General features: G+C 51.9%; 1 long non-coding RNA gene across 1 annotated transcript in view; it reads right to left on the bottom strand.

The window, feature by feature from the left end:
- The window catches only part of LOC138249272 (uncharacterized), a 42761-nt gene extending 30780 nt beyond the window's left edge, over nt 1-11981 (bottom strand). Inside the window, exon 1 of the long non-coding RNA XR_011194820.1 lies at nt 11859-11981. This is a non-coding gene — a long non-coding RNA (uncharacterized lncRNA). The remainder of the gene's footprint in view (nt 1-11858) is intronic.
- Between the last annotated feature and the right edge of the window lie 857 nt (nt 11982-12838).

Here is a 12838-nt window from a genome sequence, read left to right as displayed (position 1 = left end):
AGGAGGGCACCATCTGTGCCCTTCAAAGCATTTCCAGAGGCTAGGAGAGGCTACTCCTCTCAGGCCCTTAACACCTATTTCCAAAGGGAGAGGGTGTACAACACCCTCTCTCAGAGGAAATCCTTTGTTCTGCCTTCCTGGGACTGGGCTGCCCAGGCCCCAGGGGAGCAGCAACCTGTCTGAGGGTGGGCAGCAGCGGTAGCTGCAGATAAAACCCGAGAGAGTTAGTTTGGCAGTACCCGGGCTCTATGCTGGAGCCCCGGGGATGCATGGAATCGTCCCGGGGTGACAATTCCATGATCCTAGACATGTTACATGGCCATGTTCGGAGTTACCATGGTGACGCTACATAGAGGTGTTGACCTATATGTAGTGCACGCGTGTAATGGTGTCCCCGCACTCACAAATTCCGGGGAAATTGCCCTGAACAATGTGGGGGCACCTTGGCTAGGGCCAGGGTGCCCTCACTCTAAGTAACTTTGGACCTAACCTTCACTAAGTGAGGGTTAGACATATAGGTGACTCATAAGTTACTTAAGTGCAGTGTAAAATGGCTGTGAAATAACGTGGATGTTATTTCACGCAGGCTGCGGTGGCAGGCCTGTGTAAGAATTGTCTGAGCTCCCTATGGGTGGCAAAAGAAATGCTGCAGCCCATAGGGATCTCCTGGAACCCCAATACCCTGGGTACCTAGGTACCATATATTAGGGAATTATAAGGGTGTTCCAGTGTACCAATCAGAATTGGTAAAATTAGTCACTAGCCTGCAGTGACAATTTTAAAAGCAGAGAGAGCATAAACACTGAGGTTCTGGTTAGCAGAGCCTCAGTGATACAGTTAGGCACCACACAGGGAACACATACAGGGCACACTTTATGAGCATTGGGGTCCTGGCTAGCAGGATCCCAGTGACACAGGCAAGAACAAACATACATACAGTAAAAATGGGGGTAACATGCCAGGCAAGATGGTACTTTCCTACACAGACATCAAAAGCATGGCGGAAACAGAGCTCAGAAGTCAAAGGACTCACTCACCTGTGGAGACTCAGGGAAAAACCACAACGCCATGGAGCCCGAGCTGCACATATTTCCGATGCTCGTCTACCTTCTGCTGCATTATGAACAGCAACGCCGGTGAAGACGACCACAGTGAGTACTACCTCCTAGCACACAAGGGAGGGGGGAGGAAAAAGAGAGTGACACACACACGCAACACCCCCACCCCAACACCATACACACAACCAGAAGCAGCCAAATAACATACCTACCCTGTACCCCTCAGGAATAATGCAAGGACAAAATGATTTGAAAAAAGTGAGTGTAATACGATAAAATACTAGGAATAAGTGGATCAAAATACAAATCGTATATACATATTTACAAATGGAGGGACACTGCCCAGTCCTCAATGTCCGTGGGCCACAGGGCCACAACACATAGGCCAAGGCCCCACCTTACTCCTGCAACAACACTGAGAGAACACTGCAGGGGCATCAGGTCGAAAATACACAGGCACCTCAGGGGGATGGGGAAAAATGGGGCACCTCAGCCGGAAGATGGTACAACACCACTGGTCCTGGAGGGAGCTGCATGCCCTGGGGAGTGCAAGGCCACAGTCTCTCATGTGGGTGGATTGACCACTGCCTCTGGAGGGGGCAACATGTCCTGTGCTTGGTCTCAGGAGTGCTAGGCCACAGTCTCTCAAGTGGGTCGTTTGCCCACTGCTTGGTCCTGGGGAGTGCAAGGTCACAGTCTCTCAAGTGGGTGGTTTGCCAACTGCTTGCTCCTGGGGAGTGCAAGGCCACAGTCCCTCTAGTGGATGGCTTCTTCCACTGTTTCTGGAGGGGGCATTGTGCCCAGTGTGCTTCATCCTGGGAAGGATGGGGTGAGTGGATGGCTTCTTCCACTGGTTCTGGAGGGGGCATTGTGCCCAGTGTGCTTCCTCCTAGGAAGGATGGGGCGAGTGGATGGCTTCTTCCACTGGTTCTGGAGGGGGCATTGTGCCCTGTGATGCAGATCTTGGGGAGTGCAAGGTCACATTCTCTCACCTGGGTGTCAGACCCACAGGATTTGCAGGGTCAAGGACGCACAACAGCCCATGGATGAAGGACTACACACTGTCCTCCGCCGGCGGTGACGGATTCTCAGTGGTAGCAGTGCTGGTGTCGGGGCTGGCAGTGGTTGGGGGAGGTTCCAGCCCATTCCCTGCAGACTCAGACGGCTGCCCACTAGGGCTGCTACTGCTGGCAGTGGTGCTGGTGGCGAAGCTGGTGTCGAGGCTGGCACTGGTGAGGGGAGGCTCCAGCCCATCCCCTGCAGCCTCGGTCGGCTGCCCACTGGGGCTGCTGCTGCTGGCAGTGGTGCTAGTTGCGGAGCTGGTGGCGGTGCTGGTGTTGAGGCTGGCAGTGGTGGGGGGAGGCTCCAGCCCATCCCCTGCAGCCTCGGACATCTGCCCACTGGGGCTGCTGCTGCTGGCAGTGGTGTTGGTGGTGCTGCTGGTGTCAGGGCTGGCAGTGGTGGGGGAAGGCTCCAGCCCATCCCCTGAAGCCTCAGACGCCTGCCCACTGGGGCTGCTGCTGCTGGCAGTGGTTCTAGTTGCGGAGCTGGTGGCGGTGCTGGTGTTGGGGCTGGCAGTGGTGGGGGGAGGCTCCAGCCCATCCCCTGCAGCCTCGGACATCTGCCCACTGGGGCTGCTGCTGCTGGCAGTGGTGCTGGTGGTGCTGCTGGTGTCGGGGCTGGAAGTGGTGGGGGGAGGCTCCAGCCCATCCACTGCAGCCTCGGACGGCTGCCCACTGGGGCTGCTGCTGCTGACAGAGGTGCTGGTGGCAGTGCTGGCAGAGGTGCTGGTGGCAGTGCTGGCGGCGGTGGGGGGAGGCTTCAGCCCAACCCCTACAGCCTCGGACGGCTGCCCAATGGGGCTGCTGCTGCTGGCAGTGGTGCTGGTGGCGGTGCAGGCAGGGGTGGGGGGAGGCTCCAGCCTTTCGCTTGCAGCCTCGGACAGCTGAACCACCATGGTTGGTGGTGGGGGATCCAAATGAGTCCCAGCGCCAGACCTCCTGTCCTTCCTGCCTGCTGGTGCAGGCCCCTTGCCCTTCCTGTCAGCAGTGGGGGATTTCTCCTTGCCCTTCCCTGTCGCAGCTGGTGGTGCCTCCTTGCCCTTCCTATACGCTGCTGGTGGTGCCTCCTTGCCCTTCCCTGTCACAGCTGGTGGTGCCTCTTTGCCCTTCCTAGATGTTGTTGGTGCAGGCACCCTTTCAATTTTGCTGACTGATGCCCGGGATCCTCTCTCACCTGCATTAGTTGTCGACACTACTGTGGCCGTGGACTGGGTGGCTGAGGTGCTTGCCTGGGGTCTGACCATCCTGGCCTGATGCGAAGGACGGGGGGGGAGTGGTGGGAAAGAGGTAAAGGGTGGAAAGATGTGTCTGTCTGCTGATTTTGGGTGCAGGTGCAAGGGCTGGATGCTGTTGTGAGGTGGATGGCTGTTGGGTGTCTGAGTGCTTGCGTTTGTGTACTTTGAGAGGAGGGGGCACAGACACAGTGGGAGAGGACACAGAGGATGTGAGCATGGAAGTGGTGGTGGTGACTGGCAGTGAGGGACGTGTAGTGATAGGCGTGATGGTGATGATGGGAGTAGATACGGATGTAGTGCATGCAGGTGTGAGTGTAGACGCAACTGGGAGGGAGGTGGAGGAGGAGGGGGACACAGTGGAGGCAGGGGATGCTGGTATGCCTGCATCTGGATGGTGTTTGTGTGAGTCCCTGTGGGGTAATGTGTGGTGCTTGTGTTTGCCTGAACCACTCCTGTGTGTTGTCTTGTGTGCATGCTGGTCTGCCTGTGTGCTTGGGATAGGTTGGGGTTGAGGGGAATGGGATTGGGTAGAGGAAGTTAGAGGGGGGAGACTAGAAACAGGGACAATGGCTGCCATCAGGGAGGAGGCCAGAGCCTGGATTGATCTCTGTTGGCCACCATGCCAGAGTAAATGTCCTCCAGGAATGCATTTGTTTGTTGCAAATGGGCTGCCAGCCCCTGGGTGGCATTCACTATGGTTGACTGCCCAAAATAGATGGATCGCAGGAGGTCAATAGCCTCCTCACTCAGGGCAGCAGGGCTAACTGCTGCAGGGCTTGAGGTGCCTGGGGCGAAGGAGATGCCCACCCTCCTGGGTGAGCGGGCACGGGAAACATACTGAGGGGCTGCTGGGAGGGAGGGCGGGCAGTGTTGGTACGGGGGTGGCTGCTGTACCTGTAGTTGGGGTGGGCACAGAGGTGTCCGCCACCACCAGGGAGCTTCCATCGGAGGAGGTATCACTGTCAGAATTGTCCCCTGCGGTCTCCGCCGTGGTGCTCCCCTCGCCCTCCGTCCCACTGGTGCCCTCACCGTCGGTGGATTCAGCCTCCTGGCCCCTGTGGAATGCAGCGCCCTCCGTCGTCAGTGCCTCTGCTCCTCCGCCAGATGATGCTAATGCACATAAGGACAGGGTGACAAAACAAAAAGTGGGGGGAGAGACAAAGGATACCCTTGGTCAATGCGGCAACATCACCGTTGGTGTACACGACACACACACAGGGAACAGCCCTACGCACTAGGCAATGCACTACCAGTCAAAATGCTAGTCACCAGCCCATGGACAGGGATACCTAACTCCAATTGCAGCATACCTGAGACCCACAGACCCCTGCCCAGTAGTGGATACCTACTACCTTGGTTGGAGGAGGTTTACATCAGACCCTGCCCAACATGGGACCTACCCTGCAATGTCCGGCCTGGCCTAGGGGCACCCACAGGCCCACATCCCCCACCCAGATGCCACCCCACCATGCGCAAGTAGTATACTGGGGCATGTACTCACCCCCTTGTGGCTGCTGTGATGCCCCCAAGCACCTATCCAGCTCCGGATAGGCCACCACCAGTATGCAGGCCACCAGGGAGGTCAGGGTTCGATTGGCACCCCTCCTCATTGGGAGGCCATCCACAGCTGGGCCTCCGCTGTCTTCCATCACCATTGGACACTGTAACCCATAGGGCCCAATGGTATCCAATGAGGAGTTGCACAGCGGTTCTCAACTGCCTCCCGCAACGGCGCACAACGTCAGCGGAATTACCTCATTTCCACATGTCCCTCCATACAGGACAGGCGGACACCATTTCAGTGGAGCAGGCCATGGCACCTAACTGCGTCACAGTACACATAGGCACCATTTGGGCCTATCCAACAAAATACTGTTACAGTCACAACATGCAATGCAGTGTACTTTTGTGGGCATCGTTTTGCCCCCTAGATTGCAACTGCTGCGTATGAATAGGAGATGGAGACATCCCCCCGTGTACAGGCCCCTGGTGGACTTGACAACAATGGAGGACAGGCACATTATCCTCATCTCTAGACTGGACAGGGCCCAATTGGAGCCTGACCTACTCTCTGCTATCCGTCAGCCCACCGCGATCCCCCTCTTGTGCAAGTCCTATCTGTACTCCATTTCCTGGCAACTGGCTCCTTCCACGTGACAGTGGGATTGGCATCAGGAATGTCTCAGCCAATGTTCTCAATAGTGCTGACCAGAGTGTTGTCTGCCCTGATTAAACACATGCCCAGCTACATCGTTGTCCCCCAGGTGGAGGATTTGGCCACAGTGAAAGCTGATTTCTATGCAATGGGACATATCCCCAACATTATTGGGGCTATTGATGGTACACATATTGCTTTTGTCCCCCCTGGGGAAATGAACAGGTGTTCAGAAATCGAAAGAGCTTTCACTCCATGAATGTGCAGATAGTGTGCCTGGCGGACCAGTACATCTCCCATGTCAATGCAAAGTATCCTGGATCTGTGCATGATGCCTTTATTCTGAGGAATAGCAGCATCCCATATGTGATGGCTCATCTCCAGAGGCACAGGGTGTGTCTAATAAGTGAGCCCTGGTTCCCACCCAGTTGGTGTTGGTGTATGGGTATGGTGTGGGCCCTAAGGGTTAGTGTGTGGCTAACAGTTGTCCCTCAATATTTTCAGGTGACTCTAGTTATCCCAACCTCTCATGGCTACTGACCCCTGTGAGGAATCCCAGGACAAGGGCAGAGGAACGTTACAATGAGGCACATGGGCAAACAAGAAGAATCATAGAGAGGACATTCGGCCTCCTGAAGGCCAGGTTTTGTTGTCTCCATCTAACAGGTGGATCCCTGTACTACTCCCCCAAGAAGGTCTGCCAGATCATCGTGGCATGCTGTACAGTATGTTGCACAACCTTGCCTTACATCGCCAGGTGCCTTTTCTGCAGGAGGATGAGGCTGGAGATGGCCGTGTGGTAGCAGTGGGCCCTGTGGACAGTGAAGATGAACAGGCAGAGGATGAGGATGAGGACAACAGAAGTGCAATAATACGAAAATACTTCCAATGACACACAGGTAAGACACTGTAACTTCACTTTTCATTGACAGTTTTGTGTTTGACATTGTCACTGGCAGGCTGATTTTCCCACTCCTATGGCCACTTACTGTACCCTTTGGCATCTCTATTTTCAGATATTTGTGCCCCACTATTGCTCCTGGTGTGTTGACTGCAGCCAACTACAGGTCATTCCTATGTATACATTACTGTACAGTTGTATTGCAGTGTTTAAAGCCTGTTAAACAAATACATAGTTCAATCATTTGACAGACTCCATACTTGTATTTATTCAAATGGTGTTTATTTAAGTGCCAAAAAGTAGAGGGGGATGTGCAATGGGCTGTGGTGATGGTGGAGGAATGTCCCGGATAGAATCCAGTCTATGTGGATCACAGGTGCATTGTCCAAGGGGGCATAGGAAGTGCAATGGCAGTTCAGGATGGACAGGGTGGCTGAGTGGGACACAAGGGTGACAATCAGGAGAGTCTTATTTCCTGGTGGGGGTTTTGGCAATAGTCTCTGGCTTCTTCCTGGATCGCAGGGACTGTTTGCGGGGTGGTTCTCCTTCAGCAGGGGCAGGGGTGCTGGTGGCTTGTTGGTCCTGTGGCGGGGCCTCCTGTCCACTAGCGGCAGTGGAGGTGGAACGCCCGCTGGCGTGCCACTGCCTCCCTCATGGTGTTGGCCATATCTGCCAGCACCCCTGCAATGGTGACCAGGGTGGTGTTGATGTCCTTCAAGTCCTCCCTGATCCCCAGGTACTGTCCCTCCTGCAGCCGCTGGGTCTCCCGCAACTTGTTCCGTATCTGGCCCATCATCTCTTGGGAATGGTGGTATGCTCCCAGGATCTTGGTGAGTGCCTCCTGGAGAGTCGGTTCCCTGGGCCTGTCCTCCCCCTGTCGCACAGCAGTTCTCCCAGCTTCCCTGTTGTCCTGTGCCTCTCTCCCCTGAACCGTGTGCCCACTGCCACTGACCCCAGGTCCCTGATCGTCTGTGTTTGTGGGGTTGCCTGTGTTCCCTGTAGGGGTGGACACACTGCTGATTGACGTGTCCTGGGGACAGAGGTATGAGCCCACTGGGTGGGTGCTGTGCTGGTGTTTCCAGAGGGGGGAGGATCTGTGGTGGTATGGGACTGTGCCTGGGTAGCCGACTGTCCGGAGGTCCCTGATGAGCCAGGTTGGTCATCCAGATCCAGGTGTCCAGAGCTGCTGTCATCACTGTGGGCCTCTTCTGGGGGAAGGAATGGATGTTGCTGGCGCCTCCTCTCCGGTGACGTTGGGTGGGGGACCTGTGGGGATGTAACGCAGTGTTATTGTTTCTGCATGTGACATCTTGGGCATTGGTGTGTTGCCCTCTACGGTTGTTATTGCCCTGGCAGCTTTGCCTTGTGGGAGTTGTTATTTGGTGGGCTAGGTGATTCTCTCTAGTGTGCATGCTTCAGTGATGGCTGTCTATGCAGGTCTGTGATGGGGGTCCGTTCATTGGTGTTACATGCAGGGCTTGGTATTGGGAGGGGTGGGTTGTGATGGTGGGGTGTGTGTGAGTTGGTGGAGTGATGTGAGTGAGGGTGGGGGTAGGGGATGGCGTGCAGGTAAGGGGGATAGTAATAGAGAATTGACTTACCAGAATCCCATCCTCCTCCTACTCCTGCCAGGCCCTCAGGATGCATGATTGTCAAGACTTGCTCCTCCCATGTTGTTAGTTGTGGGGGAGGAGGTGGGTGTCCACCGGCAGTCCTCTGTACAGCTAGTTGGTGTCTTGCTGCTGTGGAATGCACCTTCCCCCATAGATCATTCCACCTCTTCCTGATGTCATCCCTTGTTCTGGGGTGCTGTCCCACGGCGTTGACCCTGTCCACGATTCTCCACCATAGCTCCATCTTCCTTGCAATGGATGTGGGCTGCACCTGTGATCTGAATAGATGTGGCTCTACCCGGATGATTTCCTCCACCATGACCCTTAGCTCCTCCTCTGAGAACCTGGGGTGTTGTTGTGGTGCCATGGGTGTGGTGTGAGTGGCGTGGGTGAGAGTGTGTGGGGTGATGTGCTGGGGTGTGTGATGTAAGGTGCGTGGATGGTGTATAGGTGATGGTGGTGTATGGCTGTGGTCTTGTCTGTGGTCTTGCTATCTCTCTTGTGGTAATTGTTTTTAGTCGTAAAGGGTTGTGGGTAATGTAGGTGTGTGTGTTTTATAGTAGTATGGGTGTGGTGTGTGTGTGTGGGTGTCAGGTGTGTGTTATTCAAATTGTCCAATGTAGTGTTGTTTTGTTAGTGTGTGTGTATTTTGAGCGTGGCTGTGATTCGTGGGCCATAATGCTGCGGGCGTAGTTCTGTTGGTGTAACGGTGTGGGTTTTGCTACCATCAGTTTATCACTGACCTTTGGGCTCGCGGAGTTGTGCGTGTGGCTGTATAGTGACGGATTGCTATGTGTGTGTCATAACATGGGTAGCGGTAATCCGCTGCGGCGGCGGTATGTTGGTGGCAGTCAGCATGGCGGTAAGCGCTACTAACGCCAATGCCATAATGAGGGCCTATATCTCATTTTGATATACTATATACCAGTGGTTCCCAAACTGTGCGCTGCGGCACCCTGGTGCGCCATTAAAAGTTGCCAGGGGCGCCACGCACATTTTGGAAACATGATATGAACATTTTAAAAAAGATTTATGCGTGCAGTTTATAATTGACCTGTTTATGACGATTTAAAAGTATTTTGTGGCCGAGTAACTCTTTAGCATTTTATGTGGGGGAGTTACATAAGCCCCACCTGTCAAGGTCTTGCCCTCTGCAGCATGGTTTCACCAAACGTGATTAGTTCTTAAATAAAAGCCTTCGTCATTGCCAGCCGGTCGGAAATTCAGAAGAGAGCACTGGAATGTTACTGCTCCTGTGGGATCCTCTTGAAGTGCGCACATCGGACATGTTCCTTGTTGAATTTACAATAATCAGGTAATTATAATTATTCTTATTAGGATTTCTAATCTAGGGTGAGAGAGAGGGCACGGCAGGACCGGAGATCACAGGAATGTGCAGGAAATTCTCCTAAGCAACCATATAGTAATTATAGTATTATTAATAACTAATGTTCTGTTTTTAAAACAGATGGATATTTCTCAGGGGTGAGCACGAGGCCCCTGTGTAGTTTCCGGACAGGAGAAAACTGCTAACAGCTTGATTCAGCACACACACAGAAGTTGAGTTTGTTTATTTAGGTTAGAAGACATTATTAGAATTATTAGTTCCTTGTTGATGACAAATCCAGGGGAAAATTGCAGCTTTTCTGCTTTGTGAAAGATTAACCTTCCACCCTTTTCTTATTATTAAGCACACCTTTCCTTTTTTCCCCATTTGTGTTTACTAAATGCTAGTAAATTGTTAAAAATAAATTATAGGACCACAGTCCTCCCTCAGTTGCATGCCCAAATCAGATTACTTACTGAGTCTTACTGCCAGGGGAAGGCAATTTTCGTTGGGATGCCAGAAAAACGGCTATGGGAGGTACAGACCAAGTGGAACTTGGAAAGCACAGTTATCAAAAGCTGAAGCCTTTGAAATAATTTAAGGCAGCGGTGCCTCCTAAATTCTCAAGGAACTGCAGAGTGGGAGTTTGAATGGCAGTGCTTAATTTGTAAATAAAAACGTGCCGGTGCCCAAAGTCCTCCTTTTAAACATGTGGCTGCTGCAATTAAATGTGCGAAAATGGAATACTGAGGCAGTGTAATACTGAAGCCATCTCAGGCCTCTTCAATGATTTTAAAGCCACTCCCTGCCCCTTCAGCTCTCTCTTGCAGCTTTCTGTTTTCTCCCATTGTGACACTATTTTGTTTTTCTCTTCCTTGCTTAGCACCGGAAACAACAAGCACAAATTAAGCACTGGTGAATGATCAAGTACTGTTAAGTAGTTTTAGAGGAGAAAGTGTCCAGATTGAAGGCAGAATGTGTGCACCAAAGGTGAGGTGTGAGATGTGTGTGTGGTCAAGGCAATGTAATGACGTTGTAAACAGAGAAGAAAATACGTGCATGGAGGACAGCAAGTGTGACACAGGGGGGAGATGTGGCTACATTTTTTAGACGTTTAAGAATGACAGGTTGAATTGGAGGAGATGTGGTCTAGCAGGGAGGAGGAAACATACAAAACATCCATGTTATACTCGTTGATATAATTAAAGTACTCCCGAGGCTGGGCTTACATCGCCCACCGGAAAAAAAAAAAAAGTAACATAATGGGGAGCCGTGGGCAATGGCAAATATAGGTGAAGGGAGCCGCGAGTCGAAAAAGTTTGGGAACTACTGCTATATACCGAGCCTGCTTCCTACAGTGACAAACTGATTTACGGAAAACGTCTCTGGACATTTTCTTTTGTATTCCTATGAATACATTTTTTTTAATTTAAAAAATGTATAGCGCCTTGTTTAACGTGCTTTAAAACTGGAACTGGAATTGTAAAATTTGACAGAACCTTCCCCTCCTGACCCCCTTTCCCCATTTTAAACCTGTAAGTGGCACCCCAAAATAAGGGAATAAATACGAAGCATTGAGCTCGCTGACCCTTTGCACAAGTAAGCTGTGTGTGAGAAGTGTGTTGCAGGGCTGTTGCAGTGTTGTTTTCACCAGGTCCCATTTTCTCACATGCGTTTGGTTGGTTGAAAACCTAATTCCATGAAAAACTCTAAGTAACTGCCACCCCCTTATCTCACTCTTGCAGGTTCCTTCTAGCTCCTTTTGTCACGGTTTTCCCACCTTTCTCTCCCCCGTATTTATGCGTTTTTACCTCTCTTGCTCTTGGTCAAGGAAAAGTAAGCCCTGGTCCACACAAGATAAGTGCAGGTGGGCTTCACCTGCAACCACCGGCTCAAATTAAGCACTGCTGGCCCCCATATGGCAGTGATTCAAATGCCACCCGCCAGGCGTGCAGTCAAGGCCATCAGAGCTCGAGCAGCCATGTATGCCCTCTGTGGCTAGGTAGGGTCCCTTAGCTAACCCTCTCTAGAATGGCTTCATACAGAATCATTGAAGCAGGCATAAATCAGAGTGCATTGTGCAGCAAGATATTTACCAACGAGGACCATGTGCAGGCAGGGGCGTTGCTACAGGTGGGGGAGGTGTTTCGGGTGTTACACCCCCTAATAAATGTATTTTCAGGTAAGTAGTTGGGTACAGGTGCTATCAGTTGGGTGCGGTGAGGTGGTTGTCGGATTTCACCAGGAATTTTTACATACACACAGACAAAAACGCGAACACACTTTCTCCCGCCCACTGTTTTAAAAATCTTCAAAAATGTGGCTTATTTTTCAAAATATTGTGTTTTCTCCCCATTAGCACGTCTACCAATCCGCATTCCTCTCTCTTTCCCCTGCCCCTTAAGCCCCGTCCATGCTCCCGCTTGTCGTATAATGTATTTTAACATTTTATGGCAGCGTCAATGTTGGGCAATCAGAAATTCACCCCCTACCCTCAATTTTACTGACCAAGATACGCCGCTGTGCGTAGCCGCACCAAGCTTCCTACCGACGCGAACATCTGATTGTTAATCGCTAAAGTGACCCTCTTGCTCACTGAGGAACCTTCAATCAACACACACGGGCAGGGTATGGTACATTATACACGAGAGGAAGAGCAGGGGCGGGCCTTCCGCTTGCACGTCACCAGATTATGGGAAGCTTGGCCTATCACCCTGAGGGATACTGAGCATCATCTGTCCTTCAGGTGAGGTCTCAGCCACTACATGTAATACTGGACTAGCGTTATCTGTGGCGTGGCTGGCCGTACACTCTACAGCAACATTAGAGTGCGTGGGAAGAGAGCCAACTATCAGGTTCTCCAAGATGCTTAGGTATGTTGAATGTTAAACATGCCCTTATAGTGCAAACATAGCTGAAAGGCAGTAGAATGCTGTAAGGCAGTCAAAACACATTGGAAGGGAAGTTGGTTTCTAGGTGTGACCATAAACCATGGGCGTGGCTTCAGGGGGGCTCTTACACCCCGCCAATAAGCGTGTTTTCTGGTAAATAGTTACGTGCAGGAGCTTTCATTCGGGCGTTGTGAGGTTTCTGTCAAATTTCACCAGGATTTTTTACACACACAGACAAAAACGCACATACACGTCCCCCCTCTGTTTTGAAAGTCTTAAAAAAATATTGACTATTTTACAAAATACAGTTTTTTTCTCTCTTACTTGGTACCCCTACCAATCCACACTCGTCTCCCTTTCCACTGCCCCCCTAGCCCCTCACACGCGCCCAGATTTTTGTATAATATATTTTAACATTATATACCAGCATGATTGTTGAAAATCTGAATGCCACCCCCCACCCCCAAACTTACTGACCAAGCGACGCTTCTGCCATAAGCACAATGGTGTTTGTCAAAGCATGGGAGCTGTGTGGTTTGAAAATCTCATGTGTGGCTCGCTATGGGTCTGGCATCCCAAGAAGTGCAAGTGGATGGG

This window comes from Pleurodeles waltl, chromosome 8, assembly GCF_031143425.1.
Source record: "Pleurodeles waltl isolate 20211129_DDA chromosome 8, aPleWal1.hap1.20221129, whole genome shotgun sequence".
Classification (NCBI taxonomy): Eukaryota; Metazoa; Chordata; class Amphibia; order Caudata; family Salamandridae; genus Pleurodeles; species Pleurodeles waltl.
The sequence above is the reverse complement of the archived record's forward strand: the minus strand, read 5'-3'. Positions and strand labels throughout refer to the sequence as shown.